At 27.5% G+C, this 16,396-nt stretch overlaps 1 pseudogene; it reads right to left on the bottom strand.

Moving 5' to 3' along the window:
- Nucleotides 1-2,436: 2,436 nt before the first annotated feature.
- LOC111036132 lies at nucleotides 2,437-12,331 on the bottom strand (annotated as a pseudogene).
- Nucleotides 12,332-16,396: the final 4,065 nt, after the last annotated feature.

The raw sequence follows: 16,396 nt of genomic DNA, 5'->3' as shown, positions 1-16,396 counted from the left end.
TCAAGCGTAAAATTAACAGGCTAATTGTTGCTAGTTCTTTAAAAAGAAAAACAATACATCAAATAACAACACGGCCACTGAAGTTAATTCGAAACGAAGTGCAATCAGGTGCAGTTGATTTAACGTTGAACGATGTGAATTCCATAAGACGAAGTATTTATCGTACACCCAGAAATACGTTACCACCATTACCAAAACATTTATCAGAAGTACATACGGTAAGTATTAACTAATTTGGATACAAGTACATACAAGGGTGAGAATATATTGTTAATAAACTAAAGTATTTTAAAATTTAAAAACAATATGTCTTTCAACAAAAACGAATTGAACATTTGTATGTACTTGTGATAAGATATTTGTACTTTGTAGGTGGAACCTTTGAATAGTGTTCTAAATATTTTCATCAGCTATTCACGATACATGATTTAAAAAATAGTCAATAGGTAAATTATATTCCATAAATATTTTCTTTACTGCCAAATAAGTTATCAAGTATCTACGAATATTTATTTAGAGTTTTGACTAGGTAGTAAATGTGCAACTTTTAACCTTTATTTTAATCCTAAGACAGTTGTGGCCGATTTTGAACAAGTAATTAATTTTGCAGTTCACCAAGTTTGGCTTTCAATAATTCTAGATTTCCTAAATAATGGGCCCAATAACTATTACTCAAAATTATAATTACATACCTAGTTATTACTGAATTCTTAAGCTTACCTTCATGTTGGTGTTGGTAATCGAATCAGGCGAATGCCGATGCTTCTCCAATGAACGAACAAAATAAAATAAAATAATTTTAGTCATTCAAATTTCACAGTGTTATCCGTACCTAATTTGGTCTATATTCTAATATTCAACGTTAATTCTTATAATTTTCTGTTTTGATGCAAAAAAATATTTAATGACCAAAATTACATAAGCCGTATATATATATAGCCGTATTTAAATACACATGCTATTTATAAATAATTTGAAATAATTTGACAAATTACACTACTTTTCCAAGTATATAAATTGGTTAAAACTAATTCTTTTTAGAATGATCTTTGTAATCAACTATTACTATATTATTATGAATAACACCAGCCTCTTTTATAAAATGTCTGTAATACCACCTTCATTTACATCCAAGTTATATTGTTCCCAACTTCTTTGTAGTCATATCAACATAGCATTGCTTCCTCATATCTTCCATTTTAATTGTACACATTCTGCGAGAGTAATTAGATGAAAAACTTTAAAAAAACCAATGGTTCTATGAATTTCAAGATTGTCCCCTACAATGAGACCTACTTCAAACTTAGTATTCTCCTCAAACCCTTCAGTATCAGTATCAGAGTCAATCGCAGTTTTTTTTAAGTACCTAGTTTAATTCATCGATAAGTGGTCTAAATATAATATTATTTCCAAATTTTTATTCATCAGAAGAATGGAACAATAAAGTTAAAAATAAATAGCTTGTCGCTGAATAGGTATATTAGGGCATTAGGCAGTCAAACAGCACCTAATTTATGTATACCAGAGTGATTACCAATATTCTACCTCAAAAACAGAAATATTTTTTATACTATTTGATTTTTATTGTGTTCTTTAATTTTATTTTTCCAAAGGCTAAATTGAATAAAAATTCATCAAAATGGTATCACTGCTTTTTTATTTTGTTCATATAATCAAAAGTGTCGGGCAGAATATATTTTATTTAAAAAATGTTTTCAAAAAATGCCTTGTGGGGATAAATTTAGCTGTACAGTGTACAGCCAGTTAGAATAATTGAAAAAGTATTTTTATTAGTATTATCATTAAGCCTCTCTCCAACAACATATTAATGAGGTGGTATATAAGTATGAACCCTCCTCTGTATAATATTTAATACGTTTATACTGTGCTTAAATCGATCAATATTATCAAATACAGACTTTATATGATAACAAAATATTATGAGAAATTGTCAAACTACAATTTAACAAAGAATTTTTTATTACTTCTATAACCAACTGAATAAAATTATGGAGAATTTGAGCATTGGAGTACACAGAGATGTAAAACAATGTTATTAGGCAGGTACTCTTTTACAAATCAATCTCAAACTTTAAAAATGATTTGACATTGAGATTGTATTACAAATTCAAAAGACTTACATCTTGCAATTTACAAATACAAACACACACGTTTGTGTGTGTGTAAATTAAAATACAGTTAAAAATAAATTATGTAAAATGGACAAAAGACATACATAATTTTAAATGATAAAATAAATAAAAATAAGTTAGATAAAAAAAGTTACCTTTCAATGTTTTAACATTAATTATGTGATAATATAATGTAATTTATATTAAGTTAAAATTAGAGCAATGTTGTAATATAATTAAATAAATATTAAGGTAATATTACAGTTTTGTTAATTTAATGGATATAGTAAATATTAAATTTATATTAAAAATATTTAGTCGTGAGTTGACATACAAAATAATTTAATTTAATTTAACTATGTAATACACATAGCTTTTTAATACCATACTATTGAGGATAAACAAAACTAAATGTTGAAATTTAATTCGGTACATTTTGCTAATTATAATAAAAAATATTGTGACAGTTTTCATAAAACATCATATTCTGCATAATTTTAACAATTATTATTAAAATAAGTAATTCACTGAATATGTTCAAGTACCTAATATATTATATCATATATTACACAAATTCTTAAATTGTGGTCCAGGACTATTGTGGTTCCACGATTTCTAAAAGTTTTCCATGGGGGTCCGTGTTCACCAAAAGTTTAAGAGCCGCAAATATATTACGAGTATACTGTTCAGATGTAGAACATAGGAGTGTTTTCAACAAGCTTGGAGTTCAATTTATTTTTCACTTGCTCCTCATTAAATTGATTGATATCTATTGTTTTGCTGTAAAAATCAAGAACAGCGATATTGCATTTAATAATAAATATCAATAATCTAAAACAAATGTTAACTAACTTTTCAAGATAGGATCGAACTCTGTATGCAGCCAAGTGAGCGTAGTATGTAGGTGCCAGATAGGATATAGAATGACAGCAACGAGCAGACATAAAACACAGGAAGAATGTGAGTTGTTCAATCTCGTCTTCTTTGAAACAGTTTTCATCCCAAACTACATGGTATTTAGTCGGTCTTTATGTACCCTTCAGACACATACACTTGTTCACTAAAATTACTTAATAAATAGATCTAAGCTACAAACAAAAAACTTACTTGAACTGCTGAGTAGTACATAATAAAAAATCAATTTCTGTTGGATGGGTAATTTGAGTACCAATAACTGTGCCTGGGCAGACATTACCAACCCACTCACTCCTATCAATATTGAGAATAGGGAACATTCTAGTGTGATGTCATTTTTGTATGACAAGAATTGTTATTGGAGGTCTGTAGAAAATATTCAACCATAAACATGCTCGGCGGATGGCAACTAGCTCACATTCCACCAAATATTCTATTAGTGCTTTGCTTACACCATCCGTTAAGTATAATATCTTTATTGGTATAACATTTGTTTTGTTTTTGTAACTATTTAAATGTTGACAAATTATGTTCTCTAGATCCAGAATGATCTCCTCAGAAGGTGGTTGAAAACGCCAATTCATAGTGTACTGTTACCTAAAGCATTAAAAAAATATATTATTTCTCTAAATATACATTTAGCATGAAAAATAAACAACAAAATAAGTAATATCAATATTTTATTTTATACCCGTAGGTATAACTACTAAATAGTAACTATTAACTGTAATGCTTTAATTTTACAATTTAAAGTTTTTTTTAGAACTTTCATATTTTACATCATCATCTACATATGTAGATAACTATCTAAAATATTTTATAATTAAAAATTAATATTAATATTTTTAAATATTTTAACAAAACAAGATGATGGTGTATAAGAAGACAGCCCCAGTCCACGTGATGTCTCTGTCTTACAAATGTTCAACGACAAAAATTTGTGTTCACCAATATTGTGGCCGTTAGCTTGAATAATATTAAAACAAATTAAATATATCATCAGACTTGAACATTATCAGTGTTTGCACATAGGTTATTTTATGATATTTCAATTTAGAAGTGGATTATGAGTATGGTAAATATTACAATTTAAAATCCACCTACAAACACAATATTCCTGGTTTTAATCTTTTAGATTGATTAATTTAAAAAATACTTTATTATTAAAATTAATGACACAAAAATGAATGCAGAGTTTTAATGTTTATATTAATTGTACACTTGGCATCTTCCTATTGTGAAAACTAAAAACATATGTTATACATTTAAACTAAATGTTTTTAAATTTATTAGTACATACCTAAGAAAAATAAATTATGAATTATTAAATTTGATAATTATGTAGTTTTTAGTTTAAATCATTTTAAAATCTCTATTATAACAACATTTGTAATTTAAATCGATTTATCTGTTTCATGTACCATTATCATATTTACATCTAGTAATCATGTAATCATGTTCATTCAAAATAACTTAATTAACTGCTTTATTAAAAGCAATAATAATATATAAATAAATAATAAACTGATACTCAGAACAATCTTTCAAAATAAATATAAAACCTAATTTGTCTAGTGTCCCCAAATATGTCCAATTTATATTTTCCTAAAATTTCTAAACCACATTCCATAAGTTATGACAAATAGTTTCAAGCCACTATTCTAGATTTTTAGTCAACACTAAAAAAATATTCCAGTGTACTCACTGCAGCAATCGATGGAACACTGTTATTTATAGACACAGTATGTGATACATCAGCTTCAAAAACAATTGCATCTTTCATACATGGGGGGCTAAAAAGTAATGTTTGATAGCTTATGATAAGGAAATATATTAATATAGTAACAACACATATTTTTTTATGATTATTATTGGTCCATAATTTTATATATATGTACCAAATCAGTAAATAATGGTCCATACGACTAATATCTATCTAATTATAATTTATCTTTCTTGATGACTACTACAGTGTAAAAGTTCATGATTAAAATTCTTTAAAAAAAACATACATTATATTACTGAGATACTAGTAAAATGGACTCTACAAATATACCAGTATTTGAATAATTAAGGAGAGACGTCTAACATAAACTTTGAATTTTACATAAGTACATCATAGATGTAGGAATTTATTTTGAGATTAATTTTTAGAATGTTGTTTTATTTTATAACTAAAAGAACTACTCAGAAAGAACATACTCATTGAATATTAAATAATATATACTATTTAATTTTATTATGACATGCATTATTTATGCTTTATGGACACGAGAAGAGGAAATCTAATAAAATTGTTTCAGACCTAAATACCTGCTTTTTTTTTATTGCACTTATATCACAAAATATTTTCCACTTGACAAAAAGTTCATTTTATCCTTTATCCAGAACATCAGACATATAAATTAATGAAAACTTATATTCTTACCAGAATCTTTCAGTTATCAAATAAATGACACCATTCAATTTAGAATTCATTTTCAGTATGAAGTTATTTATTACCAAAAAAATTCATTTTACTCAGAGTATCGGATTTAATGCATTATGTGAGTACACCAACCATTTGTTCTGCTGCTTGTTTAACAATTCCTAAAACAAAATATAGTACCTATGTAAGTAACTTTAAATATAAAAATAAACTATTTTGAAATTACAAACAACTGATGATTTTCATTGAGTTTAAAATAAAAGAGTATAGGTTTATTCAACACATTACCATTCTAAATAAAAACTTTTATTTTAATAATATTTTCACATTAAGACATCATATTGCAAGTAACTTAATGAATACTTAAAAATAACAATCAGTTATAATGAATGATCCCAAATCAAAATAGTATTAACACTCATGGTATTATGATTATGATATGATGGTATTACTATAATATTAAATTAACTTAGTTTAATTAAGATATATAAAATAAAATAACAACTCAGTACTTCACTCCGGAACTACTATTCAGTTAATAAAAGAAAAGTACTTGAATTTTTTACCTATAACACATGATTCAAGTTGCAGATAAGAATTAATGTTAATCAGACATTTATCATTGAGTCTTAATAAATTAAATAATACATAAACATTTCCAATTCCATGAATGAAACATTTGGTAAAACATCACAAATAAGACATATTCTGGGTTCTTTGATGGCAAAAGGCGACCCAGTAATATGCGAAGCATATGGCACCAAGCTCACAATCAAACACATTTTTGAATAATGCAAAATGTATGAAACACTAGAGAAAAACTAAATATAAGCCACAATATCAGAATAATTCTATGTCCAAACCCAAAAACAACAAAATCAACACAGTAGAATTCTTTAAGCCAATAAAAATATTAAACCTATCACTGACAACGGTCATTGACTGTATTCAATGCATAATTTTATTTAAAAACAAATTGAAATAATAATAATTCATAAAAAATTTTAATACATAAATCTTTTCTAGTATTAATCAACTTATTTAAAAATTATATTTTTAATTACCATAAATAGATAAAGTACTTGAGGGGACAATAACCAAAAATATATTTGTATTTTCCGTCTGTCTTTTAAAAAAATTAGTTACTACTTTGAGACCTTCATTTACAGACCAATTTTTTTGTAAAAAGCAGTTAAATATAGAAATCCTGGGCTTACATCAACATTTAAATTTTTACCACTATGTATCAAGTGTTGTTCAAATTTCCTGAAATTAAATGAAAAACATTGAAATAATTTGATGAAAGTATAATATAGTAATAATTTTACATAATGTTTGAATAGCTGATATATTGATCCATATTCAATATAATCCGTCGTTTAATTTGTACTGCTTTAGAAAGCTTTTCTGCTTTCCAAACACCAGAATTAGGTAACCTTAGTAAAAAATAGCTGGTTTTTATACATAAGTATAAGTTTTTATGAAACAATTCTAGAATTAACTTAAATAAAAACAAATATTTAATTATTTCTTTAAAAAGTTTATTTTTTTTATTAACTTACTAAAATGTAGAAGCAGAACTTAAAAGACCATTAACTTTGTACATTCGTTTTGTATTAGGTTGATTTAATACTTCAAAATGAACTTCTAATCCTTTAATATAATTTGTAAGTACATAAATACTGTTTTGATTCATTTCAACATCAAGATCACAATGAAGTTCTACAGCAATGTAATCCACTAATGGCTGATGCTTTGAAAATCTTTTGTAAGTCACTAAAAATTAATAAATAAATATTATTTAAAATATACACATACAAATTATATGCAGGTGAAAAATTATTGAAGCATAAAATGAATCAACTTGAAAAGTGCAGAGAAATGTTTGAATTAATATACTATAACATTTAAATTATTCATTATTTTGTTAATAACTTGATGAGAAAACAAGAAAACTTTATGATTATAATTACCATCTACATTTATTTAAGGTTTCCAACCCATGACTTGACTTTGATAGAATCCTTTCCATAATTCTAATCCACTACCCAAATCCTCTAGCATATGACGTGGTATAGAGAAGAACGATTTTCCATTATTAATGAACCTATAACACAACTTTTCCACTTCAATATTATTAACATTTTTAAATTTTTAATACCCAGCATAGAAATCTTGTTTTGGAGGGAAAATTAGTTCAATTTTAAAAAAAATGAACAATTGTTTTTCAAATAAACTTCATGACATATTCAAATATGTTTTCAGAAATTGTATAGTATACATAATTTTTAGGATAGACCTTACAGTTGGCATACGATAGGTTTATTTTAGTAGAAAATACGGTACATCTAATAACTATAACAGTTAATTATTTAAGATACTGTAAAAAAAATATATTTACATGTATTTAAATATAGGTAGCACATGGTATATGGTGTTTGAAGTAAAAAAGTCAGCAAAACAATATTGTTTTATATTGCATTTATGCACGGTCAAGTTAACTGAGGTATATAAATTATAATATGTAGTATTTTCATCAAAATGTAAGTAATATTTACTTTGTTCTAAATTAACATACCTCTTTTAACTCCACTGTAGAATACATATTACTCCGACCATCAAAAGCATAGTGAACATCCGGGTAATGTTTAGAATTCAATTTTTTCAATGCAAGTCTATAATGAGAATAGAGATGGTTTCAATGTTTTATAAATGTTTTATTTACTGTGCAAAAATGCATACATCATACACTAACTATCGTTTAGAATATTTCTATTATTATTTATAAATTAAAACATTATAAATAATATCATTTTTCCTTATTTGGTAGCATGTTTTGCTGTTAGTAAATTAATATTATAAAAATCTACATAGCTGAATGGTTCATATTATATTTATAATGTACAATATAATTTAATATAATTTAATATGATATAAATTGGAAGTATAATTTATATTTATATATTAATTTAAAACATTGTATTAACATAAATTAATAATGTCCAGTGTCCAAAAGGTACATTAAGCACTTAAAAAACAGGAATATTTTATTCATCAACTTTCAGTCATAACCAAGTGTTGTATGTGCCAACCAGTTTGAGGCACACAAAGTTAAATTAAACAAAAAAATTTAAAAAGTATAGTATTCTCAATAATGTGCCTATGAAGCAAATGAGCTGAGGCAGCACTTTGTAAAATTATATTTAAGGACGTAAACATTATGGTATGGCAGCAGTGAGGGTTCTCCAGCGAGGATTTAATAATAAAAGGTAATTCAAATAGCTGTGGATTATTACATTTATTGGTACCTTTCAAAAGATAGGTATACGACACAGGTTAAATATTAAAATAGAAAACTATAGTTACTTTTGAGAAAGTTAACTACTGAGGTTCGTGTCATAGATTGTCTCTAAACATACAACCATAATAAAAACAAATAATAACACACACACCTACCAAACTCTACAACAACACAGTTACCTTTCTTGCACAAAACAGCTCAGGCTCAATCAATATTAGTTATTTACATACTACAATATTTATCATAATTACATTGTAATATTGTATCTCTATGATTCATCATAATGCTAATGGATGTGTATAGTATACTATACATTTTATGAAAATTGTATTAAAATAAAAAAAATATAATTCATTCTTCAATAGGTAAAAATAGTTCCCGGTTTTACGTTTAAAAGTAAAATGTATAAAGGGGTCAAAAGTCATAAGAGAAAGTATACTTAATGTTGTACATAATAAATAAAATTATATAAATTTACCTTTGAAGCCTTTTTGGGTCACTCGGATTGAATATTACATTTATTGGATACACAGTCCTTTTAAACAATTCTTCTAGATCAATAGGCACATAGTTCACTTTAATCACAGTTACGTGTCCTGAAGAACCTCCAGATCGTGGACTTCTCTTTTGCGGTATAGCTAATTTATTCCCCAGAGTATGTGAAGGTTTATCTCTTTTTCGATTATCTAAATTATAATACATAATATAATATACTCATATGGTATAAAAACACAATCCTCTTAAATTACTTTTTGATAAGACAAGAGGTTTTACTGGTAGAACTTCAGCTAATTATAAAATCATGAATAAATCATTAAGAATCAATATTCAACATTTTAGTTATAGGTAAATAACAGTTTATATTTTTTCAACAAGACTTATGCCAGGTTGCATGAAAAATTAATTAATTTAATAATTCAATACAATTTAATGGACCAATCGTGGGCCACTAAAGCGTGTTTAAGGGATCATTCACTCACTATTGATTCATTAAATAATTAGTGATTGTGCATGCAACCTAGCATTAACATTTAATTTAAATTACATTAAAATAAGTATAGTGAATTATCCACAATAGCTAGTACCTTGAACCAAAATGATAATTGAATATAGCAAAAGCTGCAGTATAAAAATAGTAGGAAATTTAAAAAAAATTTAAAGATGAAATTGTCAGCATCAATTAATATTACTGCTTGAAAATAAAATTTTTAAAAAAAGAACAGAATTAATGCATGAGCAATAATATTTTAAGTTAAATTGCATAAATAATTGAGTTATTTATAAAAAATGATAAAACATTTACATCAAAATGATATTATGATATTTTTAACTATTACACCTACTTTGAATCAATTGTTTTTTATCCAAATTTTTGGTTGTAAGTATAAAAAAAGATGTCTAAAAGTTAGTCATTATAAAATATTAGCTTACAATTATTTAATAAATGAATATTAACCTGTTGCTTCCATTTCTTTCCGATCCATAACGTTCAACTTCTGTTGAGTGGTTTGCGAGTATAATATGGGTGGTAAATGCAAGTTAGGCTAAAAAAATCGAAAATTCATCAATTCTTCACTCCACACTTTGATGCAACATAAAATAAAATAATATTTATATGGATTTAGATTTTAGTACATGTTTTCAATTCAAACAGGTTTATTCTAATAATTTAGGTTTATAACCTAGTACCATTTTCAACAGTTAATATATTTAATACTATTATGATAATATGATAGGTACCTATGTTTTAAAATATAAAAGTACACAAGAATCTATTGTGTAGTTAAACGTTTAGACCTCTTTAACTATATAATAAAATAACTACCTACCTATTTAGTAAACAGATGATGATAATAAAAATAAAATCAAGTGTTTTTGAAAGTGTATTTCAATAAAATGGCTGTGACATTGAACGTATATGTTTGTGTGAATCCCGGGAAAAAAAACCAAGGAAAAAAAACCAAAATGATAATAATATAATCAGAGAATTAGTATAATCACAAAATATAATAATATACAATCTATTGCTGTGTTATCAATATTATAACGAATAAAATTTATATATAAATTAATTATACATTCAAATATTATATAATTAATTATATTATATTTATTTTATCTAATTTTCAAAGCTGAGCAAGTTAGTCACTTTTTGGTGTTACACTTACCCAACTTTACGAGTGATATATCGACTGTAATATAATAATAGAGATAATAATAATACAAAACACTATGTATGCTATTACATACATTTTAGTTTGAGAAATTCCCTGTAGATCGTAGACCTATATTACTCTATGCTGTAGATATACTATTGGTTTCGAAAATTAAAAATACCTCAACAATAAAATCAGACAAGTCTGACAAGTGACAAGTTAATCTGTCAAGATTTATAGTTGAAATTGGGGGAATATGAAGATCATATAAAAATACACTATTGATCATTGTGCTGACTGTGACTTTACTGTATTGTGTTATTGTGTTTTGTATCTTGCAAATTGTTTTTTTTTAAGTTCAGGATTTAATATTTTAAAATATGGAAATTATTAAATCAAATAAGGACGCGGATAAGCTTTGTCACAAAGGTTATATGTATACCTTAAAATATGTCGGAAAACAATATTATACATGGAGATGTACAAATTGATGTACAATATCGATTATATTATCATTTAATAATCTAACCGTTTGTGTGTGTGGATGTGTTCGTGTATATGTGTGTGTGCGTGTGTGTGTTTGTGGGTGTGAGATAGAGTGAGAGAAAGAGAGAGAGAGAGAGAGAGAGAGAGAGAGAGAGAGAGGAATAGAGTACGCCACACATAATGGTTAAAAAATAACAAAAAAAGAATAAAACAAGTATTGTAATAATATAGGCACTGATGTACTTACTACTCGAAGGTCGAGAATAATGGATACAAACGCGGATTCGCTATTTAGCTATCTCGTCGGACAGATTATTGATCTGACAAGCGGCAGACTCCAGGAGCTGATCTGTCGGCGCTTAATTCCGTCACTGCTGCAGTCGCCGTTTACAACGTAAAAGTATCGTACTGCTATGATAAGGCGAGCACTCAATGAATGTCGTGACTTGTTAGGCTCGGAGAAATTTCGTATAAAACTGAGTGCTGACGATGGAACGCGAAAAAAATCGTTAGGAAATATTATTGCGGTCGTCGGCGGGTATGTGTATCGAACTACATACATACTCTCGTCCATTCCCTCATCACGTCCGTCTCTCTGCGACGATCGGCACTACCAACCACAGAGACGCGGCGGCGGCAGCGGCGTCAACAATGCCGGCACTGCGAGCACCTGACCGAGGAGCTCGCTTCGGATTATTGTAAGGCATAACTAACGCCATCTACCGTCATTTATAGTATTCACTTTCTCTATTCGTATTTCGTACACTCGAAACTTTTTTTCACTTTCACTTGCCGAACGACTACTTTCGTTGCACTGTGTATGCGGCATCGCGGCCCGCCAATGATTCAGATATTGGTGTTTTTTTTTAATTATTAGTTGAAAACAATTCCAACAATGAACAAAAATGATAGCTTATTTTGAATTTAGCAAAAGTTATAGAAGGACAAGTCGTATATCGACGTGAGTGGTGCGAAAGTGCTCTGGTGTTAACACTTAACGTCTACGACAGCCGACAGGCATGCATTTGAGGGGTTTATAATCTTATAAGATTAAAAATATTATATAATCTACTATTTTAATAATATTGTATATTTTTGGGTTTAAAAATGGGATAAATCACTTAAATCTAGGGCAGAGGACTTGTAACATTTGCATACATTTTGCATTACACTATCACGAAAATAGCAAAGTAAAAAACAAATACGTTTTATGCCAAGTCAAAGATATTTTTATAATTTTATTCTGTTTATAAATGCATATTTTGAGGTTTTTTGCTTTTAGGGTATATTTCTTTCATATTATACTTTTTGGTACATATTTTAATGAATGAAGTAATACAGTTGGTATATAGTTTGGTAATACTACATCCAAAACATGCAAAAATGAATTATTTCTAAATACTATAATATTATTTCAATTACAATCAATGTTTTCATATTAATTTTGTTGGAATTAAATTTATTTTTCATTTTTACCATAATATCATATACGGATTTCCTAGAAGCATTTGAGGTTGGTCTCCTGGATTTTTCGTTTATTAATTTTATTAAATGGCTTAAAATATGATCGATACGCGGCCATAGAGATTACAAACACATGCCACAGATACCTGATAAAAATAATATTCACATTTTATATTCGGTGTGTTTCTAAATGATCTACAAAACGTTTTATTTTTGTAGTTAGGTATTCAATAAGTAAAAGTTTCATTAAGACTAACATTTTTTTTATTTACATGGCCATGGTATAACATATAATTAAATTGTGAAAGTACCTAATTGTTAGGCACTCTTATTTTAGGCATTTTTTAAGCTATTAATATTTTTTAATTAATCGCTAGAAAAAAATATTTAATACATATTTTAAGTGAATAAGCGTACGCATTTTTAATGATTTTTTAGAGCTACAAGTCCTATACTTCATAGTTATACCTATACATTTAAGTGACAGTTGCTCAACAAATGTATTATTAGGCACAACAATTGATTTTTATTTAATACAAGAGTACATCGGCACGTATAATAAAAATATATTATAGAGGGTTTGGACTATTCATAAAAAATATTCCCCCCTTCCCACAAGATGAAGCCAGATACTTGCTTGGGCTATGGTACATCTACATATACTGTACTCAGGGATTCCTTATAAATGATGACGGCTCATTTGATATGAATGGCAAGTGTATTTTACAGGTGTCATTTTGGGCATGGTTAGCTGTTGGAAAGTTGTGGTTGACAGAATTAATCAAACCGTTTGGAGAAGTAACGTTTTGTACGGTTTACTCTATGGTAAAATTCTCGAACCATATTTTTATGATGGCTCACTTACTGTGAGAAGTTATTTGGAGTTTAAAAGTATTTCTTACAACATGGATCCGATGTTCCACTCCACTCCTCCTTTTAACTTCGGGGTTAGCGGCTCGCGTATAGTCGGAAAAGGGGGTCACACAAAAAGTAAAAGTAATATCTTACACTAATATATTCAATATTGGGCGTAATGAGCAAAGAAAAACGTTAGTCGAGTGATTTATATTTCAGGAACTAATTATTATAATCTCTGGTGAAAAGTTTGTACTTGTATTTTTTTGTATTTTATTCGCGTATTTTTACTTTGTATTTTCTATTGTCAGGAGAAGGTTCTTTTGGAAGAAAAAATGAAAAAAAATAAATGTAAGAGTTGGATGCCTATAAACATATTGCATGGCACGGTGTCCCGGCGGAATACGATTGCGCACTTTTTACCTTTTTATATTGAGCAAACACAACGCAAAACAAATATTTTTTACTGTAGGATTTATAGAAATCAACAAACATAAAATTTTCAATTATCCTATAATAATAAAAAAGGACAAATTTTAAGTTCATAAATTAAGTTTATACAATTCAAAAAATGTCCTAACATTAATAATAATGTAATACGTAGGTCGTAGAGTCAAAAATAAATAATTATAATAAAAATCTTATAACTTTTTAGCACAAAAACGTGGTCCCAATGTTAGTAAATAATTATTTAACGATATCTCGTTATTTTTGTATTTTTTCCACGTATTAATTAGAAATATAATATTTTTATGTTGTTCTTTACGAGGCTTGTTAATATTTTGTTGTTTTATGCTATATATTTTTAAATAAGATTCACATTGAATTTCTAATCAAATATGTAAAACTTGGTGAATATATGGGTGAGATGCTATGGAAAGATTCTGGCCCATTGGTCGTTCTTGCCTCTGTTGGCGGTTCAGTTGCACATAAAATCGGTGGGAAAGTCGCATTAGATGATATGTAATTGTTCAGTACCTATATAATCAGAAAATTCAAAATTATCAGCAGGGCTATTTTCAATTAAATAAGCAAAATAATCTTCTACATCTTCGGAAGATAAAAACCCAAGTGCAAAAAATTGTTTCAACCAAATACCTAGTTCAGATTTTGAACTATAGTTTCTTAATAAATTACTGTCACTTTGAATTTTCCTGGACCAAGATTGGCCTAAATGAAATCTGCAGGTCATAATTTTGTAGTTTGGGAAAAAATATCTAACAGCATTGTGAGCACTTTTCTCGAAGTCAAAATGAAAATTTGATTGTTTTAATGAACTTTGTATATCTATGTCAACCAATTTTAAACTTAAATTAATAATTGAGTGCCACATGTGTATATAAGTTTCAGTTGATTTTGAAGTTAAAAAACAGTAAAATAAGAGGAACATAAAAACCGTTCTATAAAATATGTCTTGTATACAGTTGTTTAAAAAATTTGGGTGCATATGAAAATGTTCCATCTGCAAAAATATGAGATGATAGACTTAATAGTTCAAGATTAGTCTTGCAAGTGAATATAACTGCACTTGAAATTTCTTCCATGTGACAAAATAATTCACCAGTATTAGTTGTAATATTTTCACGACTATCAAATAACTGAGTTATCGATTCGTCTAAAGAGTTTGGAATTTTCGGAATATTTTTTCTACGTTTATCATACATTCATTTTCTCCATAACTTAACATCAGAATAAACCGGCTGGATATCTTTTTCCGTATCTCTAAGTTCTTGTCTTATTAGTTTATTGGGTCTAGTTAGTAAATCATTTTCGCATTTTCTTTTTAAACGAGAACTTACAACTTGCCTAATAATAATATTCTCTGGAATTTCGTCATGTGTATGCTCATTTAACATACTCAACACTTTGGTCATATCCTTGTCAACTAGTAAACTGTAGAACAATTTTTATTTGTACAGCGATACCGAATATTTCCACACTTTTTCAGAACTTTAGATTCACTAAATTTATAATCATCAACTAAAATACATGGTTTACCTCTTTTGGTTTCAAATTTTTTTTTGTATTTGTATCTCTATTTTTCAAAAACAAAATTGCACAAAATAAAACAGAAGTATACAAATTGCGTGGTACGAGACTGTGACCCTACAATTTCACGTTTCGATGTAAGCATGTGACTGGCGACTGACAGCGACTGATAAAATAAATATTATCTAACTTTATTGTCGGATGTGAACACTAACCTATCAGTTATTGGTAATAAAATATTATTTACAGACTCTATAATATAGAATCCACTGTCCGTAGTAATTTTATGTAGGTACAACTGTACAAGGTATTATAGGTGGGTTTCTTAAAACTTAAAGTATAATAATTTAAACCAATAATATAAAATAAAATAATTTTTGTGAACAATCGTGTTATGTTTGCTCAAATATAAAAAGGTAAAAAGTTATTGTTTAGTATTGTTTTGCACCGCGGTGGACCGCAGGTTTTCAGCTATCTGAAACCTAACCTTTTGTCATTCAAATTATGTGTAAATCGTGGTGTAGAGATGAATTGTTCCGAGAAGTAAAATTCGACAGTCTGTAAACTTATAAAAATGAATCCCTATTTCCTTTTGTCACGGCATCACAATTATCGCTTATTGTTAGATTTTATACTCAATATTGCTAAAAAATAGTAAATTTATAATTTC

This window comes from Myzus persicae, unplaced genomic scaffold (genome assembly GCF_001856785.1).
Source record: "Myzus persicae strain clone G006 unplaced genomic scaffold, MPER_G0061.0, whole genome shotgun sequence".
NCBI lineage: Eukaryota > Metazoa > Arthropoda > Insecta > Hemiptera > Aphididae > Myzus > Myzus persicae.
The sequence above is the reverse complement of the archived record's forward strand: the minus strand, read 5'-3'. Positions and strand labels throughout refer to the sequence as shown.